The following is an 8,034-nucleotide window of genomic DNA, read 5'->3' on the forward strand; positions in this document are numbered from 1 at the left end:
ATGCCCAAAGACCAACTTTACTCTGATAGGCTCTTTACTGGGTATCTTAAGAGCAAAAGTACTTAAAATATATATTTGACTTATTGAGATAGAAGTGGTAAAATAGACCACAGGTATATAGACAGAATATCTGAAATCACATTCAAGATCTACAGTTTAATGGCTGTTCTTACTTTTTGTTTCATCTTGAATAAATAGCTACGTTTTCCCAAACTAGATTTTTACATTTTAAAAAAAGATTTTATTTATTTATTTGAGAGAGAGAGAGGTAATGAGAGAGAGAGAGAGCACAAGCAGTGGGGAGGAAAAGAGGGAGAAGGAAGCTCCTTGCTGAGTAGGGAGTCCCACATGGGGCTCGATCCCAGGACCCTGGGATCATGACCTGAGCAGAACGCAGACGCTTAACCAACTGAGGCACCCAGGCACCCCTATATTTTTACATTTTAAAATTAAGATATATCTCTGGGATGCCATGAGCATTGAATAAGGTATGTTAAAGAACTTTGACAATTATTTACCCCCAAGCAAATATAAGGTATTTTATTTTGTTTTGTTTTATTTTATTTTTTTGAGGATGTGATAAACATTTATTAAAAAGAGATTTTGCAAATTCTAGTTAGTATCCCACAGAACAAGTTTTTGGTTAGCTGAGTAAGCATACCCCATTGTGCAATTCTAGGTGACACACTGAAGGGTTGGATTCCTGGCTCTGTCCAGGAACATTCCAGTGTGGATAATGGGAGACCACAGATGAAACTCTAAAGATCTTGGCACATAGTATTCTGTTCAAAGAATGATAACACCTGACTTTCTAAGTTACACTGACATGATAGATCTTAGACCTAATTCTTTTTTTTTAATTAACATATAATGTATTATTTGTTTCAGGGGTACAGGTCTGTGATTCATTAGTCTTACACAATTCACAATTTACATTTTTTTTGGTAAAGTATTTAAAACTATGATTTCTTTTTACTTGCTCTGAGCTTCTCTTGAGGCCCTTCCTGACCCCGAGGCTGTCTGGAACTCACTGAGGTTGGGGACAGCTCTGCCTTGGGCATCATGAGTGGCACACTTTGGTCCATCACCCAAAGGGCGCAGAGGGACTGAGGAGATACTGACTCCCAGGTGGGCGTGTGAGGTCGGGAGACTTCATGCTGGCCAGAAGCTCAAGTCCCTCGTGCGAGGGGAAACCGTCAGGTTAGTAAGTTCTTACGGTCCGAAGCATCTCACAGTCTTTGACTCATCTGGATGGTCAACACTCATCACTCCACTTTGCTGAATTATGATTGCCAGACAGCTGTTCTGAGGCTTTTTGCCTGTCTTTCCCTCACCAATGTTTATCGAGTGATGAGTTTATAGGCCAGCTGTTTTCAGAAACAATAAATGAGCACTTGAGAGTGATTTATATTCTTATAAATTATTCTTAGGGACCAATGAGATATTTGATCTATTGTACCGGGTGAAATGTCAGTCGTTCTAATTGTAAGCTGATTTATCTACCTACCTATCCATTTAATCATCTATCTTTCTATCTATGCTTCTCGATTCATTTCAGAGCAATGAAGTGAATGACTCTGGACTGGGTTGTTTGAAGGGCACACAAAATGTGTTGAAAGAAGCAGCAAGGGGTAGAATGGTAGTTGCCAAAAGCTGGGGAGACAGAGAAACAGGAGCTATTAATAAAAGGGTACAATGTTTCAGTTATACAAGATGAATACATCCTAGACATATCCTGTGCAGCATAGAAACTGTAGTTAACAATTCGGTATTTTATACTTAAAATTTTGCTAGGATAGATCTTATGTTGTGTTATCACACACACACACAATATAATAAATGAAGAGTGTGGGACTTGAAAGAAAGAAAGAAAGAAAGAAAGAAAGAAAGAAAGAAAGAAAGAAAGAAAAAGAAAATGCACTGAACCAAGAGTTGGGAGACCTGGGTCCTAGTTCTTCTGGTCTTACCAGTTTCTTCAACTTTAAAATAATCTGTGTCCTTCTTAGCCTCATGGATTTTTGTTTGTTTGTTTGTTTTTAGTTTTAGTTTTAGGGAAAAGAAATTGCCTACCTTATTGGGTAATTTTAAACCTCATATTTTGCAGAATCCCCAATCATTTCCCTATTTGGTAAAATGACATACATGAGCATTTGCGTGATGGGGGCAATCAATGTCTGACTCCAAAGGGACTGACACGGAAAAATGGTCTCTCACTGGAGCACAGAGAGAACAAGAGGGAAGGGTCATGGGCCAGAATACTGACAGGAAATCCCAAATGGTTGGACACATAGGGATTTGGGGAACTGCATCATATTGAAGACATTTCTACATCTATCCGTGGCTAATGGCCTGGGTGTTACTGGTCAATGGTCTGGTTAGGGTATGAACATTAGTGCAGGGTAGCTTCCACCAAGAATCCTCACTGTTGGAAGTTTATCCATGTTATTTATCCCCTCTGGCTAATCATATAGTGTTTTCTGTTCTAAACCTTAGCAAGCCTAAATGTCATCAGCTAGACGTTACTGTTTATACCAAGTAATGAAAACACCTTGGGGCACTTGGCTGCTGCAGTCGGTTAGACTGACTCTTGGTTTCAGCTCAGGTTGTGATCTCAGGGTTGTGAGTTCAAGCCCTGAGTTGGTCTCCATGCTCAGTGCAGAGTTTTCTTGTCCCTCTCCCTCTGCTCCTCCCCTCACTCATGCTCTCACTGTCTCTCTCTCTCTCTCTGTGTTTCTCTAAAATAAATAAACAGGGGTGCCTGGGTGGCTCAGTTGGTTAAGTGTCTGCCTTCAGCTCAGGTCATGATCCCAGGGTCCTGGCTCCCTACTCAACTGAGAGTCTGCTTTTCCCTTTCTCTCTTCCTCTGCCTCTTCCCCCTGCANGGCTCAGGTTGTGATCTCAGGGTTGTGAATTCAAGCCCTGAGTTGGTCTCCATGCTCAGTGCAGAGTTTGCTTGTCCCTCTCCCTCTGCTCCTCCCCTCACTCATGCTCTCACTGTCTCTCTCTCTCTGTGTTTCTCTAAAATAAATAAACAGGGGTGCCTGGGTGGCTCAGTTGGTTAAGTGTCTGCCTTCAGCTCAGGTCATGATCCCAGGGTCCTGGCTCCCTACTCAACTGAGAGTCTGCTTTTCCCTTTCTCTCTTCCTCTGCCTCTCCCCCTGCATGTGCTTGCACTCTCTCTCTCAAATAAAGAAAATCTTTTTTTTTAAAGATTATTTATTTATTTATTTGACAGAGACAGAGACAGACAGCGAGAGAGGGAACACAAGCAGGGGGAGTGGGAGAGGAAGAAGCAGGCTCCCAGCGGAGGAGCCCGATGTGGGGCTCGATCCCAGAATGCCGGGATCACGCCCTGAGCTGAAGGCAGACGCTTAACGACTGAGCCACCCAGGCGCCCCCTCAAATAAATAAAATCTTAAAAAAAATTACATCACATCATATGTCATTTATTATCCCTCTGCTTTAGGAGAATTGACTTCCTCATTTATACATTTTTCAATATGTGATAAAATAATTGATTATTTTGTTCTGATTTATCCGAATATTCTAATTGGTTTTTTTGTTGTTGTTCTTATTTATCTGAATGTTCACTTTTATGAAAGAAACATAGGTTATTGGAGTAAATAAATCTCAAAAAAGAATCTCATCACTATTACTTTGAAAGAGTTTGAGGGGGCCCTGGTAAAGCAGTGTCCTCTGCATTTGATCCTTAGGCAGATACAATTTCTCACTCTGCAAGTCACTTCTCCTATTGCTGTTTTGGATTTACATGATTGCAGACTTTAATAGCAATTTCAAAACTTTTTATATTTTTATTTTTTTAGGGGTCCTCTGCTCAGTGGGGAGCCTGCTTCTCCCTCTCTCTCTGCCCCTTACCCCTGCTTGTGCTCTCCCACTCTCTCTGTCAAATAAATAAATAAAATCTTTAAAAAAAAATTTTTTTTTTTATAAAGAAATGCAAACTCAGGGCAAGTGTCAAAGTGACTTAGTGGCAGACTTTGAACTTTCAGCAAGGACTGTGAACTCTTAGTTATGTGCTCTTTCCACACCTTGATGGGTCAGCACAATGTCACATTTGGTGCTTACATTTTTTAAAAAAGATTTTATTTATTTATTTGAGAGAGAGCACACAAGTGGGGGTTGGGGCAGAGGAGAGGAAGAAGCAGATTCCTTGCTGAGCAGGGAGCCTGCCGGGAGCCCATGTGGAGCTCAAGGCAGGGCTCAATCCCAGGACCCTGAGATCATGACCTGAGCCGAAGGCAGATGCTTAACTGACTGAGCCACCCAGGTGCCCCTAAATATCTTTGTTTTTATGATTATAAAAAAGGAGGAAAGCAATATGACAACACGACTCCTGATAATGTGTGTATTTTTTAATCTCTATTAATACTTTCTATTGGTAGCCCACCTGATGATTTTCAAGGCATTTGGATCCTCACAATAGCCCTGCATAAAAGTTAGGGTCATTTTATAGACACTGATTTAGACTCAAAGAGGTGATTTGTTCACAGTCTCACCCGGGGCCCTAGTTTATGGCTCCAGTCTTAACGTTTCATCTAATCACAAGTGTCCACAATTGAAGTATTTGTGTTTTAGAACATTGTGTTTAAATGGCTTCAACACAAAGGAATGGCTCTTTAACATTATTGGAACTTCATGTCTCAGTGATTGTTGGGGAAGTCAGCGAGAGGACGTGACAACCCCCCCCCCCCCCCCCCCCCCCCCCCCCCCCCCCCCCCGGCACTCNTGTCGACCCATGAGCTCAACTCTGGCAATTCGAGGCTCTTTCCCTCCTCCTCCCCTGCCCTTGGAATAGACGTACTTCTTGCCCTTTCCTGCTCCCAGATGCTGCTCCAAGGACATAGCCTTGAGAGAGTGATGTGGTGTTGAGACTCTGGACCATGTAAAAGTGAACCCAGGTAAGGTCATTACATAAACTTGTTAAGATTTGGGGAGTGGGTGCCGAGATCTACTTGTCCCTCCGCTGCCCAAAACCAGCCTCACGTGTAAGTTCCCTTGTTTATTAAACCTGCCACCTGCCAGTCTGGAGTGGCTGCCTCTGTCTTAGGTCTCTCTCTGCCTCTGAGCAGGGGAACAGCTTCAGATTTCACCCAGGAAGATCCCAAGGGGGTTTTGAACCAACAGTTGCTGAGCCAGCCAGCCAGCCAGGAGACTGAAGAGATGGGCCTTGGGGGAAGAGGCATCTGGAGATCCTGAGTTGGCTGTTGGCATGTATGTGTGTGTGTGGGGGTGGCCCGTGTGTCAGCAGCTTGTGGACCCTTGTGCCCTGAATATGCCTGCTGCTTTGATGTGCTTGTTTGAGAACTGCGCGCAGTGCACTGTGGCAAAGAGGATCCCTGGGAAAGCGAGAATGGACAGGAGGTGTCGTGGGGATTGACAGGGAAACGGATGAAACGTCCCATGGCTTCCAGCTCCTCACACAAAGGAAAGCAAAGCACAGCAACGACTTCCCAAGCTAGCGGGGAGCCCCCAACTCAGGAAATGCTCATGACGGGAAACTATGCGCTCACTGAGCTTACTTCCCACAAAAGGCCCAGAAAAGTCTCCAGGTGTGGTTCGTGCGGCTGTGGGATACAGGAGCCACAGCGTGTCTCTGACCGGGCAGGAGCCCGAGAAAATGAGCAGCATCACGCACCCCCAGTCCCGCATGGTCCCCGGCTACTGCCTGGTCCTCAGGGGGATCCAAGAACCCCGTATAGCTTGGATTATTCTAGCCTGCAGGGAGGGTCAGCCCAATGAGGGGGATCTCGCTGGGCACGTGGGACCCTGTGCATCTCTAGAGGAGGAACAAGTTCCTAGGGGGCTGGAGACGGGCCGTCTAGACCCCTGGTGTTGAAGAGAAGATGGGAGTCCTGGTCTGGCATCTCTCTCCCTCGGTCCGTCTCCTCATGCCTGACAGTGCTGTCTCCCCGGCCAACGACATGGTATGTACAACCGGGTCAAGTTCTTAAACCTGCCAACCTCCTCCTCCTCAAGGCCGGGTGGACACATTCTGTTTTACACTGGTACCATCCTTTGTCCCCTCCATTGACCTGGAGAACATTACAGCACAGAGAGAATCCCTTCCTAAATTCACCCAGCAAGCCTTGAACAAAGCCTGTCCTTACTGAGTACTGAAACGTCTCTAGAGAAAGGCTGTCCTCCAAAATAGGCTGGCCTTACACATCGTCACGTCTCACAAGGAGGCACTTGTGCCATTTTCCAAACAGAGTGTTGTGTGTTCACACCTGATGAGTCAGTCTGCTCATGTATCATCTTTAGTAAATTATGAGGACACGAATACACACCCTGAGTGATCTGATCCCCAGCCTAGAGGTTTTAAGAAATCAGTGGTTTGGATCATGGGGCTTTGGCTGGAAAAAGCTGTTACTGATTTCGGGAATCAATCTCTGTTTTCTCTTCCATGTACCTGCATTCTTCTTGCGCCATCTGCCTCCAGTGCAGCCAGAAAGCCAGAAAACGAGCCACCTCCATGCCAAAGAAACCCCTTGCTGACTGCTCAGAGCACACTGGGGGGGAAATTAGAAGAGCCAGTGGAATGTTGGAGGACGTTGTTAAGAGGACATGACTGCGAGTTGACCCGTGAGCTTGACCTTGGCACTCAGAGGCTCCTTCCCCATTCCCCTGTCTTTGGAATATATTCTGCTTGCCTTTCCCACTCCCAGGAGCTGCCCTAGGGACACCTGCACGGTATACGTGCCTGAACGCAGGTCAGGCCTTTATATACACTTGGAAGATTTGGCACATGGATGTGATCCACTTGTTTTGCAGCCGCTGAACACAGCCTCTTGTGTAAGTTCCCTTTGCTTATTTGGCCTCTCCCTGCCTTCCATGTGCAAGGGCTGGTTTCAGGTTTCGTCTGGGAAGCTCCTGAGGAGGTTACGAGCCAACAGCGACAGACTCACAGGAAGGGGATTCTCCTCAATAAAATCACATATAACTTTAGTCACATTAATTCCTTTAGAAAAAAAATTACATAGAATCATATAATTTTACAGTAGGAAGTGGCATTCAAAGTTGGAGGGGCGCCTGGGTGGCACAGCGGTTAAGCGTCTGCCTTTGGCTCAGGGCGTGATCCCTGCGTTATGGGATCGAGCCCCACATCAGGCTCCTCCACTATGAGCCTGCTTCTTCCTCTCCCACTCCCCCTGCTTGTGTTCCCTCTCTGGCTGGCTGTCTCTATCTCTGTAGAATAAATAAATAAAATCTTAAAAAAAAAAAAGAATTCAGTTGGAGATTTTGAGGGGAAAATGGCAATGGAATGATGTAAGATAAGAGAGACTGGAATAAAAGGGGACAGTGTAAAATAGGACCATGGGGGGTACTCATGGTCTTCCACGCACTGAGGACAAGAAGAATTAGAACTAGCCATGACAGAGCGTAGCTGCCTGTCCCCATGGTGTGGCTCAGAGAATATGCTGTCTTCCTCCTTGCACTCTGCCTGGTCTCAGAAACTCCCCCAATTCACAGGAATTTATTTGTAAGAGTGCTCTGTGCCAACAGAATGCCCCCCCTCCCAAGGCTTCCAAGCAGAGTGTGTGGAATTCGGCAAGAACTCCCTGAGAGGGGTCATTGCTCTCAGGAGAGGCCAGAAGGGGTGTTGGAGCAGGTGTTGTTAGGAAAGGGTCCAGGGAATGGAAATCACCCTTTCATCAGAACCCACCTACTCGTCTTAGAACAGTCTCTCAACCTCTGCACTATTGACATTTGGGGTGAGATAAGTGTTTATTCTGGGGGGCCGAGCTGTGATTGTCGTGTTCTTTGCAACATCCCCACCTTTACCCACTAGATGTCAGTAGCATTTTCCCAGGTCTGACAACCAAAGATGTCTCCCGTCTCCTCCGTTGAGAACCACTGGCTCATAAAGTCCTGGTAAGCGATTTTCAACTCCTCCAGTGTGTGGGCACTGGGAAGATTCGGAGCCTATTACCAACAACATGTCATTGGCTGCAGTTTCTTCATTAGAATAGTGTTCCCCAAACGTTCCCACATCTGGGCACACATGGAAAAAAA

At 45.5% G+C, this 8,034-nt stretch overlaps 1 long non-coding RNA gene across 1 annotated transcript; it reads left to right on the forward strand.

Annotated features, from left to right (window-relative positions):
- The first annotated feature begins 356 nt into the window (after window positions 1–356).
- LOC117796702 lies at window positions 357–7,801 on the forward strand. Its single transcript, XR_004621347.1, has 4 exons — window positions 357–1,200; window positions 4,846–4,919; window positions 5,091–5,945; window positions 6,461–7,801. It is a non-coding gene; the product is annotated as an uncharacterized LOC117796702 (long non-coding RNA).
- The last annotated feature ends 233 nt before the right edge of the window (window positions 7,802–8,034 follow it).

Source organism: Ailuropoda melanoleuca, chromosome 16 (assembly GCF_002007445.2).
Source record: "Ailuropoda melanoleuca isolate Jingjing chromosome 16, ASM200744v2, whole genome shotgun sequence".
NCBI classification, from domain to species: domain Eukaryota; kingdom Metazoa; phylum Chordata; class Mammalia; order Carnivora; family Ursidae; genus Ailuropoda; species Ailuropoda melanoleuca.